Source organism: Triturus cristatus, chromosome 5_2 (assembly GCF_964204655.1).
Source record: "Triturus cristatus chromosome 5_2, aTriCri1.1, whole genome shotgun sequence".
In the NCBI taxonomy this organism is placed as follows: domain Eukaryota; kingdom Metazoa; phylum Chordata; class Amphibia; order Caudata; family Salamandridae; genus Triturus; species Triturus cristatus.
The window spans coordinates 725596621-725615071 of NC_140588.1; the positions used below are offsets into that span (position 1 = coordinate 725596621).

General features: G+C 45.4%; 1 pseudogene across 1 annotated transcript in view; it reads left to right on the top strand.

Annotated features, from left to right (window-relative positions):
* Positions 1 to 4529: 4529 nt before the first annotated feature.
* The window catches only part of LOC146829183 (SH3 domain-binding glutamic acid-rich-like protein 3), a 57945-nt pseudogene continuing 44023 nt past the window's right edge, over positions 4530 to 18451 (top strand). Inside the window, exons 1-2 of the transcript XR_014961927.1 lie at positions 4530 to 4596; positions 5102 to 5269. The product of XR_014961927.1 is annotated as an SH3 domain-binding glutamic acid-rich-like protein 3 (transcript). The remainder of the gene's footprint in view (positions 4597 to 5101; positions 5270 to 18451) is intronic.

The window sequence follows — 18451 nt, forward strand, 5'->3', positions numbered from 1 at the left end:
AGCATTTTCCAGGATATGGCATGATGGACTGGGCCGATACATGGCAGTGTCAGGCACACTTCAAGGCCACTCCATCTCCCTGGCCTGCGTATGTGCCCTGCCTCCCCTCACCCCTGATTTTTTGGCTAAACTCGGAGACCTCATACTGGAGGCTCCATGGTTAATGGGCAGTGACCTTAATGGAGTGTGTAACATGAGTCTCAACAGTTCTTTGACCACCCCTGGGGCCTGGCTGCAGGCCAATGCTCATTGCAACTTCTGCACACAACTTAAACATGACGGACTATGGAGGTCACACCACCCCAGGAAGAGGGGATATACCCTCTACTTAGGAGCACAGCGTTCTTTTTACAGACTGGATTACTTTTTCGTGCATGGGTGCGAGAGCCATCGGGTCCTTGATGATAGATTTTTGGCCGGGGGACTCTCAGATCACTTGCCGATGGTTATAGATCTGGCAGAGCAGCGACGGGATGGCACTTAGATCACTGGCACCTTCAAAAGGAAGACTTTAGAGAGTTGTGACAACATGCATGCCAACAATTCCTAGCAGAAAATAAGGGATCTGTGACTTCCCACAGTACATTCTGGGAGGCCCAGAAGGCCACAATCAGGGGTATTCCAAATTTCAAAAAGAAAAGGATCAGTGGAAGGTGAAGGACCTCCAGGGTTGCGTATTCGACTTGAAGAGCTGCTATGTGACATCAAAGCAAGAATCCCTCTTGCGAGACTCACTACATACACAGACCTTGCTGCAGCAGGAGCTCACTCAGGAGGCGAGGGAGGCATGGTTAACCACTTACAGTAGAATTTACCAATGGGGCAATAATGCCAGTAAGACGTTGCACAGGCTATTAACTCCCAGGGAGGTAGGGCCCCTGGTGGCTCACTTACTAGCAGGGGACGGATTCCGGGTGACTGGTAGTGAACCCATTGCAGGCGCCTTCGCAGCCTACTACCAAAAGCTGTGCAGACCAGACCCTTTGAGTCCCATGCAGCCCTGCCTCAATTTGTATTAGACTTTCAGATGCCCTGCTTAACTCCCAATGAACATGAATCATTGGAGTCAAACGCTGCCTACGATGAGCTGCGCGCCGCTTTGGCTCAGCTACAAGCTGCAAAAGGCTAGATCCTAATGGCTTTCCGGCTGAATTTTGGCACCTGGATCCACAATCAGTCGGGTTTATGCTGCACCAGGCCACTCAGCATAATCTACGATGGGTTTACAATGCGATCGCCCTAAGGAAAGCCCTCTGTGTCCAAAGCCCTTCTTTCCATCGACTTTCTAAAGGCCTTCGACTCGGTGGACTGGGCTTTCCTGTTTGCCCTCCTGCTCTGGGTAGGGTTTGGTCTGAACTTTGTAAGATATGTGCGCCTTCTATACACCAATCTAGTGTGTTGGGGGCGCGCTCTGAATGGTTCCCTGTGGCTCAGGGCATCCGCCAGGGCTGTCCTTTGTCATCCTTGCTCTTTGCACTAGGGATTAAACACCTGCCAGCCTGGGTGAGGGTTGGTGTGCATATTAGGGGCTGGAGTGAAACTTAGCATGGACCTGAACTGTGCGCGAGATAAACATTGAGAGACTGAGCGCCTGCTGGTGCCTATCAGACCAGGGTGCACTACATCTGTGCTGAAACCTACACCAACTCTGAGTGCCTTATACCTTTTGTCTATTTGTAGCATTGAGTTTCACTGTAGATTACAGTATGTCTCTTTTTACTAAAGTAAGCATCAGTCTGCACAATCATGTTATTTCACTGTTGGATTTCTACTGACTGTTGAGCCTGTTCTGCTACTACCTGACCTCCTGAGAAACCTGTGACAGCTCGCCATCACTAACACCGACAGTCAAATGCTGAAGTGGGTGTAGCTGACCCAGTTTGCAGAGCCAAAGGAGGAGACACCATGGGACATGAGACGAAGATGGCCACAGCCCACACTGCGGTGGCCCAGTAGCCCCTGCTAGCCACGTGGCTTCTCAAACGTGGTCTAAAACAAACAACAGAGGAGGGAGATGTAACCACCTGAAGAAGTGACTCCAAATTCTGATAGACTGATGGTCGTTGAGGTCTGCATTTGAAGGTATTGCAAGTGCACACATAAGAGTTTTTGAATACATGGAGCAATATATATGGCTCTGAAGTCTTACAGTTGGAATGAAATGGAATAGAACGTGCAGTTGGTCAAATACCCAGACACTTGGATGAGCCAGACACGGATTAAGAAGGCCTGATTGGGTTTAAATTCACATTGAACACAGTACATGAAGCAGAATGTATTAACTGAGGCAGCATGAAAAGTGATAATCTCTGCGGAATGTACTACTTTCAGATCGGAGGTGGAGCCAAAAATGATTTGTCTCTTTTAACTTTAGCATCAAAAACATGCACTGAAATCCAAGTCTAGCCATTAGAGCTTGGAGATGTTAGTTGTAGATGAAAAGTGTCAAGCCAGGTCGGGAATACCAATCAGAACTTTGGCTACTGTTCTTGTATGTAGGCAGGTAGTGCAAAACAAGCTAAAGATCAAAAGAGCACAGTTATTGTGAGGCCCAGTCAGTGATCCGACTAGCATATGTGGAGAGTGAGGTGCTTTGATTGAAGGCTGCCCACCACCACAGGTTGCGATCTTCAGGCATCAGCTCTGTACAAAACCTCTGCTTAACTTTAGTACCTCTGATTGGTTAATCAACTGCACCAACCAGGTTCACAATGCTGATATAGTGCAACTAATCCATCTAGCAATGTATATGCTCCCAGATTTTGGGTCAAATGGCACACCAAGATTTTATAGTGGATAGAAAAGAGCAAATACATTGGGTGGAAAAGAGGTCAGTGCAGTTAAGGAAGATGAAGTTGGGGTAGATGAATTTATAATAAAAAAATTAAAAAGATTTACCTGCCGCTCTGCTCTTGCTGACTCTACTGGCCTCCTTGCTGCTCCTCTCGTTGGGCCCGGAAGAGGGTGGGCCCTCAAGGCACAAGCTCCACACCCAATCCAGACGCTGCTCTCATGCTATGAGAGCAGCACCAGGATTGGTCTGAGCAGTCTTGTTTGCCGCACAGACAGTGCATTGTAGTCTGAGGCATTGCTATGCAACACTGCAGGGTTGGAGAAACATACGTGCACATGTTTGTTTGGCTGGCCTAGGACGGCTGGCCAAACCGACATGAGCAGTTATAAGTGCACACTACTAGATAGATGGATAGATGGATAGATGGATAGATAGATAGATAGATAGATAGATAGATAGACAGACAGACAGACAGACAGACAGACAGACAGACAGACAGACAGACAGACAGACAGACAGACAGACAGACAGACAGACAGACAGACAGACAGACAGACAGACAGACAGACAGACAGACAGACAGACAGACAGACAGACAGACAGACAGACAGACAGACAGACAGACAGACAGACAGACAGACAGACAGACAGACAGACAGACAGACAGACAGACAGACAGACAGACAGACAGACAGACAGACAGACAGACAGACAGACAGATAGATAGATAGATAGATAGAATACCTAATAAACATAGATAGATGCCAGGGTTCAGAAAATACTGAGTAACAAAAAAATGTCTGAATGCATGAGTGGAGATCCAAAGGTTTATTCATTTGAGCAGAGAATTAGTTACGGGGTGGAGAAGAGCTGGCTGGTTTGAGTAAGTGGATTAAGTGATTGAGGGACATAGTCGAGAAGAATGGAAATTTTGAAGAAAGGGCGTCTCAGATTTTTAGACAGAACGCGATTGTATTTTTTTCATTCCTAGTATTTAAGCTGACAGTGCACTAGTGTGAACGAGTATAACTTGAGATTGCACAGGTTAAAATACAAAGTGGATTAGAATATAGCATTTATAACCTAAAAAGTGCAGATTCGAAGTGTATGATCAAAAATGTCTTGTGTGAGTCAACAAGCATCAACCACATTTCAGACTATGTATTATGCCTGCCACATATTTTCTCCAAATGTGTCCCATCTTTTATAGTCCATGTTCAAATCCATTTACATCCTTTCCTCCAACGCCTATCTGCGAGCATCATAGTACTGAATCTAGCTAGTACTTGCACTATGTGCCTAGGTACATGTAGAACATATGAATCACTTGACATGAAGCGGCAAAATATACTCCAGTACAATTTGCCGACATGTACAAGCCTCACGGTGCTAGACAGTGTTCAAGGGCACGCCCCTTGCCTACACAAAGATCATCGCTTCGGTGAGTCTAGGAAAAGGCTTCTAATTCAGACTACGTTCCTTCACTTAAAACGGTGTGTTCTGACTATATTATGACGTATGCAGATTGCCAAGAATGTTGCACACATAGAACATAACACGTAGCTTAGCAACCAGCATATGTTCCTGCATCCTACAAAGGGAAGTACAAAGCGGATTTCTCGTCCATCGCTGCACTTTGGTTCAGTTTCAGGTTGACTTAGTGTATTTTGCTGGACCTGGGCAGACTGAAGCGCAGCCCCCGGTAAAGCAGAAGTGTCGAAATAGAACTGTCATCTGCCATGTCTCCAAACAACCCCACGGCCATTAAGGTTTACTATACCAGCGTCTCTGGCTCCAGGGAGGTAGGTAAAGCCTACATAAAATCAATTCATTAGTAGTGTAACCTTTTGAAACAATGTATTACTCAAGTATGTCATGATTATATTGTTCCTATGGGAAATAGTATAAACAATTGTGTATATGTTCGCAAATTGAAATAATTATTCTTATGCAAAGTGGTTGTAAAACATCATCCAAACATTTTATGATGATGTGAAACTGGAGTTCTCCAGTCCTCTAAAAAGAGCTTCTTCAACACAGTCATTCAGAAATGTGTTTATGAAATTGAGGTTAGAGCAGCTATCTAACACAGAAAGGTCCATTGCCCAGCTTGGTCAGATCCATGTCGTGATATTCTGATGTCCACACAAAAGAAATGGGAAAAATACAAATCTAAATGGATCTCAGTTGCGTAGTCAGTGGCTGCCCTAAAAGTCCAGAATGGATCCGCCTCCAAGACTTATGCTGTGCATACCCGATGACACATGATGACTAACGCAAGGACTTTCTTTTGCTTGATTCACCAAGGTGAAGAAGAGACAGTTCGAAGTAACTCACCTTCTAGATGCTAATCAAGTAAAATATGAGCTAATAGATATATCGATCAGTGAAAACCTTCTTCAAGAGATGCGGCAGAAGAGCGGCAATCCAGGTGCAGTACCACCGCAGATATTCAATGGCGATGACTACTGTGGGGTAAGAGAAAATACCTAAATATGTTAAATGTTTCCCTTTTTGGCCATGGGGCTTTGCCTTTCACAGTGTATTAGCTAGTTGAGCAAGAACGTGCATGTCAATCAGTGACACATAAGTGATGCAGGAATTAGTCAAATCGTGCAGTACAAACCCGATCATAGCGAGCACTGTGTCCAAGTGGGGCAATATACAGTAACTGTACTGTACCTTGCTGGCAGCAGCACTCAGGTAGAAGAGGGGAACATTCAGTGGATGCAGATGTCTGGCTTTTCCACTTACCCTCCAAAAAAGAAGCGAGGTTCTAGGTAAGTAAATTCCTTCTTTAATTGTATATATTAACAGGACAAGAAGGGAGAAACCACCCGCAACCACTCCAGATCCAGCTGTTCCCTTCCACTGCCCCTTCACATTCTAAATTCCATTGCTTCACAGAACCTTCCCCATAGCCCTGTATTCCAACAGCAGCACTAACAAACTATAAATAATCAAAAGAAGAAGACCCAACACACCTCCCCCTTCTACACATTCCCAATAATAAAACAAAAGTATAACAAAATGCTAAATACCATGGATGACCATAACAATAAATGCCACTTAATGATATTTAACATTCATCACCAAACCTTTGAAATTTGGAAGGCAAATTGTTCTTCTCATGAGAGACTCACAGATCACTGACCTCTTTCGATAATTTTCTAAATTTCCCTCTCCCTCCATCCATACTTTGGGCCAGATCTATGTAGCTAGCATTTTGCGATTTCCTAATTGCAAATTGAAAGGATTCGCAATTAAGAAATCGCAAAATGCAATGTATGAAGGTGCATAGCACACCTTTTGTGATTCCTAAGGCAAATGACCTAACTCATGAATATTAATGAGGAAGGTCGCAATTTGCGACCCCCTAGGAATCGTAAAAATCACGGGGATGGTGGTCTGCTGAGATCAGCAGACCACCATGTCCGTGTTTGCTTTTCAATAAAGCAATCTTTTTTTTTTTGTTAAGCATCCCGTTTTCCTTAAAGTTTTCTTTTCATTTTTTAAGAGCAGGCAGTGGTCCGTGTGACTACTGCCTGCTCCTAAAAATTGTTTTACAAACATTCACAAAGGGGAAGAGGTCCCTTAGGGACCCCTTCCTATTTGCAAATGGGTTACCACCTACTTGAAGTTATTGGTAAAATGCGAATGTTTTGCGACCGCAATTACAGTCACAAAACCTTCATTCATACCGATGCGATTCGGTATTAGGAAGGGACGCCCTAAACACGCCCCTTCCTAATACCGAATCGCAAACCCATTTTGCGATTCGGTAACAGGTTTCTGAATCGCAAACTTAGGTTTGCTGCACCGGAAAAGCAATTTTTGTGTTCGCAAATGGTCAGATTCTGAGAATCTGCCCTTTTGCGAACTCAAAAATGCTTGATACATCTGCCCCTTTGCCCTTTGGCTCTATTCAATTGTTCCTTTGCTTTTTCTCCCACTCCATCGGTACTCTGTTCGCACCAGTAATCCCATGATCAAGAGAAATGTTATCTTTGTTGCACCATTTCCCATCATCCAATTTAACCATATTATTTCTCACCTCCATCATTCTTTTGAGAGAAAAAATTTGGACTCACCGTTAGGTAGAACTCATGATATTTTTACCCTCATGTAATCACCAACAGACACCTTAACACTTCTGCTTTTGCCAACATACTTGGCTTGAGCATGCAATCACTTATCACCCACATTTTATAGGTTACTTTTTGGAACAGAAAAGTCTCCTGTCCAAGCTCTAAACAATTTGGAAGAAAGAACCCTACCTCTAAGTGACGCAAAGGTAATACCTGGGAGTAGTCTTTATAGCCCTAAGAAGTTTTATTAACTCCAGAATACAACCTAACCCATTAGCCTTAGTAAGTTGCAGATTGTATTTGAGGACTCTAATAAACCTCTCAACCAGACCATTACTCATGGGATGGTATAACAAGGTTTTGGAATGTTTCAAGCCCAAGTGGTTCAAAAAATGTTTAAACTGCGAGGGCATGAACTGACTACCATTGTTAGTCAAAATTGCATCTGGAATTCCTTCTCCAGCAAAAATTGGCTTGCCTGTCTGCCTCGAGGAGAGTAGACCATCAAGGAGGAGGAGGACATCGTGCTCACAGGAGACTTTCCCCCATGATCATTGAGCCACATGCCGATTCTGAGAGGGAATGCGTGTCCTGCCTGTGGGGTCTGCCAGGAGACTGAAGATTGAGGTGGCGCATTGCTGGGTCTCGATGAGTGTCCCAGATCAAGTGGTATGCTGATTCCAGTCGAGCCCTTGGTGAAGAGCTGCATGACCCTACTGGTGTGTGGAAGGGACGAGCTTCAGTTGACGGGCGTCGGAGATGGTCGTGCCTGAGGGGAGACGCCTGCACTTGTGGCTCACCTTCTGAGGCTGTGTGCATCTCTGCCCCCCTGTGTGTGTGGGCGCGTTTTGCACCAACACTGCTTCCCTGGTGAGCAAGGGGGCTGGGACTGGTGCTGGGCTGGGGCCGTGGGAGGCACAATCTCAGGCCCCGGCTGCTGTTTGAGAGGCCTGCGGCATTAAGCGTTTTGAAGCTCTGCGCAGCGTCATCTTGCTGAGGTGTGGGGCCTATGGGCCTAGGGCAGTTACATTTTGCTGTCTTTGATCCTCCAAGAGGAACAGACAAGTCTTTGGGGTGATTAATGATACAGACCTTCGTCTGCTTATGTGTTGCTGTGAATTTTGTTTGTAACCAGGACTTTGGGAACAGCAGAGGAGTAAGGGGAAACATGGTTTGTACTACCCCCAGCCCCTTACATCTTTGGTACCTTTCCATTTGTCCCAATAATATAATGGGGGAGAAAAAGGTAGGAGTCCTTTGAATATACAACCCCCTTCTTCAACTTCAACATCAATTGATAGAATGGTACTGAGGTGGTAAAGGTTGTCAGCAATGAAATTGACCTCATGGTGAGAAGGCTCTCCCTTAGTTCAATCAACATGGCGTCACCGCTCAGCCACTCACCTGGAGTTCCAGCCCTGGATCCACTTGCTACAGGGCCATTAGATTCCATGGCCCAAACACTCCCTGTGGTTAAGAAGAAGACTGCCTTAAGTTCCACGTCAGTCCTCAAACAGTAAACACATTTGGCCAAAACTGGATAAAATGGAATTTCTACAAGACGGACGAGCCGCTGCCAATCCATGCACCAATTTTTTATTCTGACCACCCCTATTTCCCCGATGGGGAAGGAGGCTCAATGGACTTGTTGACTAAATTACCTGTGGGGTGATGTCATTGAAGGACAGCCTAATGAAGACCAAGTTCTTAATTCAGGTGGCATTTTGACCGGTTTTTGCAGGGTTGGATAACTGTTCTGCTCGATTTTCCCGGCCTTCTTGTGAGGCACAATGATTGAATGTGACTTCAGTCTCTTACCATTCAAGCCTAAGGGTTAGAGTAGTGAATGGAGCCTATTTACTAGGCACTTCGACATGATTCTGTGCTCTTCCCCATAGATCAGGGCTTGCACACATAGCCTAGGGGATAGATTCGTTAGTATTAGGGATAACCTGTCCTGTAGTGAGGGTATTTCATGGAGCTGTGCTGAATTCAGGCCTGGTAGGCCTCAAACGGGAGAGACTCCATCTTTCTTTCTGCTCCGGCAGCTTGGGATGCTTCTAGGTCAAAAGTAATGTTTTAGTTATGAGGTGTTATTCGCTTGGAGAGAACCGGTTCAGGCCGGCCCTTATCGAAGGATTGTATTTTTCTTCATGCCGAAGACACTACATCAGGCCGGCCGGCTGGGAACGTGTCCTTGGTACGGGGAGGTACAAGAATTTGGTGGGCGGCAGGTTACGGGCCGGAATTTTCCATGAGGAAATGCACCTCTATATTAGTGAAAGTCTGAGGCAGTTACATGTTCAGTCCGTAGGCGGCATCTAGCCGTTAGCAGTAAAGCTACTACTTATTCCAGGGAAGACAGACGCCATCTTGAAGGCGGAGAAGAACCGAGAGACAGATGCTTTCCTAACAGAATAGCCAGAGAGGAGAGAGTAGCCGATAAGGAAGAGGTCCCAGTGACTCGGAGAAGGGTGATTCCAGGCGAGCCGAGGCACAGACGAGAAGGGAGCCTAGATGACCACTGAGTGCAGGCTACATACTACTAAGGTGATGTCGACCCTTTCTTATTAGAGTGTACAACTTAATCTTTCACTTTTCTTTGCAGGTTATGTGTTATATCGTAATGTTATGTGATTGTGTATGTAATGAGTAATAAAGTATCCAGTTTGTAGTGAACCAACATGTGCTGCGTGTTCTTGTATAAGAGGGTAGCCTATTCTTCTAGTCAGCTGCGGCTACATGAACAGATGTTAACCCTGATCAGGTAAGTGGTAACTGAATAAGGGAAAGAGGAGCCCCTCGAACCTGAGAACAGGCTATGCCCGAACTGGCAATCCTTGTGTGATCTGATGAATAGTGAGACTGATTCCCTTTTTGTATGTTATGGTGATCATAGGATGAACTGTCGTATGAGACTGCCGTCTAGGTAGAGAGGTCTGGATTCGTAGGGGATCGCGAGGCCGCCGATTGTGCTGAGACTGCCGTCTGGGTAGAGAGGTCTGGGTTCGTATGGGACCGCGAGGCCGCCATTTGTGATACTGTCATATGGGCAGAGAGGTCTGGATTCGGATGGGATCGCGAGGCCGCCACTTATGATCTGAGACTGCCGTCTGGGTAGAGAGGTCTGGGTTCGCATGGGACCGCGAGGCCGCCACTTGTGATACTGTCGTATGGGCAGAGAGGTCTGGATTCGGATGGGATCGCGAGGCCGCCACTTGTGATTTGTGATACTGTCGTATGGGCAGAGAGGTCTGGATTCGGATGGGATCGCGAGGCCGCCACTTGTGATCCGTGATACTGTCGTATGGGCAGAGAGGTCTGGGTTCGTATGGGACCGCGAGGCCGCCACTTGTGATACTGTCGTAGGGGCAGAGAGGTCTGGATCCGTATGGGATCGCGAGGCCGCCGATTGTAAGAGGTCTTGGTATGCATAGTAGGAATCCCCTGTCCTTAGGTGATAGATATATATGTGGTTGCAGGATTGTAAATAGGTTCTAGGGAGGGGGTAACGTTCTGGCTGGGTTAGTGAGGCCCTGATGAGCGGGTTCTATCTGATCCGAAAACCCAAGCAGAACATTTGGCATCACGAACCGTTTACGAAACCTGTGTGCGTTGTGGTTGTATCGTGTTTGCTTTCGGTGCGTGCGTGGTTTCGTTTGTATATTATTTCTATATAATTGTGAGTGTAGTTTTCTTTTCTCTTTCTTCTTTTTCTTTTTCTCTTTTTCTTTCTTTTCAAACATGTTTTCTAGAAAGTCGAAATCTACTTTTAAGTTACCCGTTGATATTCCCGGCTGGGATTCAACGCCTTATGAAGCCTTAGCCCGTGAGTGGGCTGATTCTACTGGTTTGAGTGAGAATTGGAATTCTTTTTTGGAGCTGGCGGAGCCGTCTAATGTGATTACTTGCTTACAGAAGGCGCCGGTATCTAAGGGTGATGAGCTTCCCGTTTTGGGACGCAGAGGTTGGATTGTTCTGTCTGCATACAGAATTCTGCATGAGAGGTTGTTGAAGTTACAGAACTTGCATAAGGATTTGGAAGCGAACTTTGTTGAGATTCAGAATGCTCATACTTTGTTGCGGTGTCAAAATAAGTTGCTTGCTGATAAACTTGAGACGTACCAAACTATTGCCGAGAGGGCGGCTGTGCGAATTGCTCGTTATAAATACAAGAATCGGCGTGGTCGGGTTTCGACGCGAAAGGTGCGTCTGGTCGTGGCGAAAGCCGGACTGGATTGGAATCCTGATGAATGGGATGGTAATATCTGGAACTCGAGTGATTCTCCTTCCTCAGGTGAGGAGTCTGCCAAGCGCGAGTCCTCTCGCTCCGGCCGTGCTTGTAAATCTGCTTCTTGCGCCTCTGATGGTGCACCCCGTGATTGCGCTCGTCCTTCGAGCGGGGTCGATGCTTCTTCCACTGATTGTTCCTCTACGTGTACTGGTCGAGCTCCTTGTGATGCTCGTCCCGCGGTCTCGGTGCAGCTAGTTTTTCGGCGGAAGGTGCAGCAGGCTCCCGGTGCTCCGAATGGTATTGCTTTAGACTCTTTGGAGGATTTTACTCAACAAGAAATTAGTGATATTTTGCAGCGATTTCGGCAGCGAGTTGGTGAGCCCTTACTCACATGGATGGTGCGCCTTTATGAACTGGGCGCTGCTGGCATTATGTTGGATGCTGGCGATTGTTTGAAGTTTTGTTCCTTGAGTTCGGATTCTACTGTACAGGATCATTTTCGTAACTTTAATGGTGGTGGTCAAATTTCTTTGCTTCAATTGGCGACTGAGGGTTGTAATCAAAAATATCCTACTGAGTCTGACTGGCCTATGAATGACAAACCGTGGTATACTTTGCGCGATGCTGCGCAACGTCTCAAAGAGGAGGTGATGAAAACGGCAATTTTTCTAAATACTGCCGACAGGTTTCTTGATGGTTTCTTGACATCTTCTGTGCGGAATCGTATTATTCGTTCTTCCCCTGTTGCTTATAAGCAGGTCATGATGACTTTATTGATTAATCAGACTGGTAACATGTTATCTGTGGTGCTGGAATCGGTACGCCAACTCGGTGAGTTGGGTGAGTGGTTTAAACCTGAACGGCAGTCCCGGCCTGACACTCGTACTCCTGGTGACAATAAACTTACTAGACGTGATATGTTTTTTGGTCTTATGGCCGATGGTGTGCGGAAGGAGGACATTGATGGTGAGACTACTTCTCGTTTGTGGGAAATGTTTCGCAAACGTGGCTTGGATCGAAAGGAGGGTGCCCGGCGTGTTCGGACGACTGAGTGTGATCGTGGTTTTTCTGACGGTAGCGGTGATGACGACCGCCGTGGGCGCTCTGATCGTCGTGATGATCGACGTTATGTGCGTGATTTGTCCCCCCGTCGTGAGAGAGACAGGGAGAGAGAGGGGGAAAGAGAGAGGGGGAGAGATGATTATGTTAACAGCAGACGTAGAGATGATAGGGATCAATCCCCTGAGTTGAGAAGGAGAGAGGATCGACACATATTGGCCGATCGAAACCCGCAGTACAATGCAGGGAACAGTAATCCATTTCGTAATGGAGATGGATATGAACAGGAGGTATCGATACCTAGGAAACGTGAGAGTCTTTATCCTGATTTATCCTGGTACACAGAACACAGTAAAAAGGACTAGGAAATAGGTCAAGCTCCAGTACACAGATGGGCTCACAGAGATAATAGACCCTATGTAGATATTGATATTTATTGGAGACATCGTAATATCCAAAGGGCCCGAGCATTGGTAGATACAGGAGCGGAGGCCACTCTTATTCATGGAAAATCAAAGAAGTTTAAAGGTCAGCCTTTTACAATTACCGGATTAGGTGGAAAGGAAACTCCCGCAGTTCAAACCTTACTTGAAATGAGAATAGGTAGAATTCCTAGAAAAGAATACTCTGTATTAGTGGTGCCACTCTTAGAATTCATAATTGGAATTGATATTTTGAAAGGAATGACTTTGTACTTAGATGATGGATGTTACCAATTTGGAACTAAACATTATATATCGTCCAGGCCTGTACGGGTTGGTCGTTTAAGAATGCCCCCCATAAAAGTTCCCCAGGCGACAAAAGTGGTTCGTCAGAAGCAGTATCGTATTCCAGGTGGTCATGAAGAGATTAGTACCACTATTCAGGAGTTGGTGGATGCAGGAGTTATAACCCCAGTTACTTCTGCTTGGAATAATCCTGTTTGGCCTGTACGTAAGAGTGATAATTCTTGGCGCATGACTGTTGATTATCGAGAATTGAATAGACACACACCCTCTTTGACTGTTGCAGTACCGGATGTTATTACCCTAATTGAAAGAATCCAAAAACATCCAGGTACATGGTATGCGTCCATTGATATTGCTAATGCTTTCTTTTCGATTCCGATTGCCCCTGAGTGTCAGGAACAATTCAGTTTTACGTGGAACGGGCGTCAGATGACGTTTAGAAGTCTTCCTCAGGGCTATGTGCATAGTCCTACGATATGTCACCGGCTGGTGGCAGAGCATCTGGCTGAGGTACCGGTTCATCCACAAATTCAGATATGTCACTATATTGATGATATTTTGATCCAAGGCGAATCACAAGAGGAAGTTCAGACCCAATTGGATAGAGTCATTGAGTGCTTGCGTGAGAAAGGTTGGGAAATCAACCCGGATAAATTACAAGGTCCGTCCCAGGCTGTGAAATTTTTGGGTATTAATTGGCATGAAGGGCACCGAGAAGTGATCCCTCAGGTTAAACAGAAAATTCTTGATTTTGCAGTTCCGAGAAATAGGAAAGAAGCCCAAAGCTTCATTGGTTTGTTTGGATTTTGGCGCCAGCATATTCCTCATTTGAGTCAAATATTGGCCCCTTTGTACCAGGTCACTCGTAAAAAGAATGCATTTGAATGGGGTAAACCACAGCAAGATGCGTTCAGTCTGGCAAAAGAAGCAATTAAGCATGCTCTGGATTTATGGCCTGTATGTGATGGTGAGGTGGATTTGAATGTGTCTGTACAAGGCCTTTATGCGAATTGGAGTTTGTGGCAGAAACAAGGCAGGAGTAGAGTACCGTTAGGTTTCTGGACCAAAAAGTTACCTGATGCTGGTGAGCGTTATACACCTTTTGAGAAACAGTTACTTGCATGTTATTGGGCTCTGGTGGATACCGAGCAATTGACTTTGGGACATGATATAGTTTTGCGACCTGAGATTCCTATCATGCAGTGGGTTATGAGTTCGCCGAAAACTCACCGAATTGGACACGCTCAAGAGGCGAGTGTGATTAAATGGAAATGGTATATACAAGACAGGGCACGTGTGGGACAAAAAGGAGTTGCGTCTTTGCATGAGCAGGTGGCACGGGCGCCATCAACTGAGACTGAGAGTGAATGTTCCGTACCTTTAGTACAGGAGTCTCCTGTTAAGTGGGGTAAACCTTTTGATGATTTGTCCGCAGAGGACAGAAACCATGTCTGGTTTACGGATGGTTCAGCAAGGTTCATAGGGACAAAACGACATTGGAAGGCAGTGTCCTATAATCCGATCACACAAAAATTGCTGAGTACAACTGGTGAGGGTAAGAGCAGTCAATTTGCTGAACTCTATGCTGTTTATCAAGTTCTGAAACAAGAGTTACCTGGCACATGTCATATTTTTACCGATTCTTGGTCTACTGCCAATGGACTGGCAGTTTGGTTACCGACTTGGCATTCCCATAGTTGGAAAATCCATTCAAAAGAACTGTGGGGAAAAGAATTATGGCAGGAGATTTGGGAAATGCTCCCACAGAGTACTGTTACAATCTTCCATGTGGATGCTCATACCCCGATAGACTCTCTTGACAAATTCTTTCATAACATTGCAGATGAGAAATCTAAAATTGCTGAGGCAGTGGTGGACACGCAAGATTCTGATATTGCGGGATTGGCAAAATGGGCCCACCAGAAAGCAGGACACTTTGGAGAGAAAGCCACTAGCAGGTGGGCTGCTGATCGAGGAATTTATATTCCCCTAGATTTAATCAAAAATGTTATTCTACATTGTCCCATTTGTCAGCATATCAGGCAGCGCAAAGTGCCCCAAATTGTTAAAGGTCATTTACATCGCGGGAAATTGCCCGCTCGAATTTGGCAGATTGATTACATTGGTCCACTCCCTATGAGTAGGAATTGTCAATATGTTTGCACCATTGTTGATACATACAGTGGCCTGTTGGTGGCCCTTCCCTGTAAGCAAGCTACCCAATTGAATACTATTAAAACATTGGAATTGATTATGATGTATTATGGTGTGCCATTCCAAATTCAATCTGATAATGCATCCCATTTTCGTGGAAGATTGGTACAGGAATTCTGTGTGGAAAACAATATTGAATGGGTGTTTCATATACCATATTATCCACAGGCCTCGGGTCTTGTGGAGAGGTTGAATGGCCTGCTGAAAGACCAATTGCGCAAATTAACGGATGACAAGTATAAGAATTGGCGAGATTTTTTGCCTCAAGCGCTATTGATTTTGAATAACCGTCCTTTTCTAAATGCTGAATCCCCACTTATGCGTTTGTTTCCTCCGAATGTTGATGCTAAGCCCAATGAGATCAGAGAGACTGTGATGTACTGGGAGATTACTCCCGGAGCTTTGGCTCCATGTAGAGCGACCCCAGGGTCGGCAGGTTTAGACTTGCATGCCATGGATGACACCATTATAAAAAGTAAAGATCGAGTCATCATTGAAACCGGTGTTGGTGTTCATATACCACCTGGAAATTTCGGATTAATTGCCCCTAGATCGGGGCTGGCTGTAAAAGGCATTCAGGTGCTTGGAGGAATCATTGATAGTGATTATCAGGGAGAGATTAAGGTGCTCCTGCTGAATAGCAGTGAGGTTGACTTACTGATACATAAAACTGACCGAGTGGCTCAATTGCTAATAATGCCTGTCTTCAGTGGTGAGATGACAAAAGGCACCGCCCCAACGTTGCTAACTGTACGAGGCCAGAAAGGTTTTGGCTCCACAGATAATCCTGGGGCCAGAGTTTGGGTGCAGTCGCCTAAGAATCCCCCTGAACAAGCAGAAGTGATTGCAACCGGTCAAGACAACACCATTTTAGTTATGAGACCAGGGAAAGATAGCTGGGAAGCAGTCCCGGCTGACAAATGTTACTTACGAGAATGAATAATGCCTGTATTTGATTCTTTTTTCAGATCATTCTTTGGACTGTTGCTGCAGGATGTGTCGGCGTTGGACTCCTTTTGGGCTGGTACGACGAGAGAGGAGGGATCCCATCAACCCGGGCTGAGTTGAGAACCCGAGTGTCGCGTTCCTTCGCTGCGTGGGATTCGTCGCCGAACTTTTGGGTTACATTGGCCAAGCAAGTGACTAAGGCCCCTCATTTCTGCTTGACACCGATGAGATCGGTGACGGATATACTGGCAACTTGTTTGGTTGCTGTCCCTGCTTCATTGGAGACTTTGACTCATATTTTTAATATTTCAAATGCTCGCCCCAATGTTCTTCTGGGCGATTTTGCTGCCCATGAGTATTGCCCCTTGTGTACTGTACTGTCAGACCCGATACCGCCCGTCCAGTCCCAAATAGTTACCTATAATATCACACAAGGTGATTTATATTTTTTTCCTTACTTGTGATCCTAGTGCGATTTCTGAATGTATGCGTTTAAAATTGAAAGGTGCCACTTCATTCACCGCTCATGAACGAACTTTGTGCCTTCAAAGGACACCGAAAACATGTACTTCTGTTCAGAATAACATGACTTGCAAGAGTATGGTAGTTACCCCCAGTCACTATCGCACGATGTTACTACCTGCCGGATGGCTTTTCTCATGTGGTAATACTTCCTGGCCATATATCCCCGCAAATATTTCTGGAGGCCCTTGTGCCATTACTAGACTGAGCTTATTAATGTTCTCATCACATCCGAATGTCAACTCTCGTGTGATTCGAGATACAGTGAGGTTACAGGAGGATTGTGACTCATCTTTGCATTTATATTCCAAGTCTGAATACCTTAGCCTGGCTGTTTCAATTGTTGGTGTTCCTGCTTTGGCAGTTTATAATGCCAAATCTATTGGGAAAATGGCCTGCTGGATGGTAAAATCCATCAATCATACTTCTACAATCCTGTCTGACATGCTATTAGACGCCCAGGGTGAACGAAGGGCTATCTTGCAAAATCGAGCGGCCATTGATTATCTTTTGCTTAAACATGGACACGATTGTTCTGATTTTGAGGGTCTTTGTTGTTTTAACTTGTCGGATCATACAAAATCCATTCAGGTTCACATTGATAAATTACATGACTTGACAGAAGAAGTTAGAAAACACATTGACCAGGGCTGGTTTGACTGGCTCTTTAATTGGTTACCTGATTTGCATTTGTTACGTCAAATATTAGGAGGTATTCTGATTGCTATCGGCATTTTGATTTCTATCTGTTGCTTTATTCAGTGTATTCCTTCACTACTTCAATTCTGCACACCTGGTACTAGACATAGATCAGTTAGTCTTGTTTCATATTATTCTTCCACAGATATTAGTTCTGTTTAATGAATGTATAATAGACTGAAGTCAAGGGTGAAATCTTCTGCTCGATTTTCCCGGCCTTCTTGTGAGGCACAATGATTGAATGTGACTTCAGTCTCTTACCATTCAAGCCTAAGGGTTAGAGTAGTGAATGGAGCCTATTTACTAGGCACTTCAACATGATTCTGTGCTCTTCCCCATAGATCAGGGCTTGCACACATAGCCTAGGGAATAGATTCGTTAGTATTAGGGATAACCTGTCCTATAGTGAGGGTATTTCATGGAGCTGTGCTGAATTCAGGCCTGGTAGGCCTCAAACGGGAGAGACTCCATCTTTCTTTCTGCTCCGGCAGCTTGGGATGCTTCTAGGTCAAAAGTAATGTTTTAGTTATGAGGTGTTATTCGCTTGGAGAGAACCGGTTCAGGCCGGCCCTTATCGAAGGATTGTATTTTTCTTCATGCCGAAGACACTACATCAGGCCGGCCGGCTGGGAACGTGTCCTTGGTACGGGGAGGTACAAGAATTTGGTGGGCGGCAGGTTACGGGCCGGAATTTTCCATGAGGAAATGCACCTCTATATTAGTGAAAGTCTGAGGCAGTTACATGTTCAGTCCGTAGGCGGCATCTAGCCGTTAGCAGTAAAGCTACTACTTATTCCAGGGAAGACAGACGCCATCTTGAAGGCGGAAAAGAACCGAGAGACAGATGCTTTCCTAACAGAATAGCCAGAGAGGAGAGAGTAGCCGATAAGGAAGAGGTCCCAGTGACTCGGAGAAGGGTGATTCCAGGCGAGCCGAGGCACAGACGAGAAGGGAGCCTAGATGACCACTGAGTGCAGGCTACATACTACTAAGGTGATGTCGACCCTTTCTTATTAGAGTGTACAACTTAATCTTTCACTTTTCTTTGCAGGTTATGTGTTATATCGTAATGTTATGTGATTGTGTATGTAATGAGTAATAAAGTATCCAGTTTGTAGTGAACCAACATGTGCTGCGTGTTCTTGTATAAGAGGGTAGCCTATTC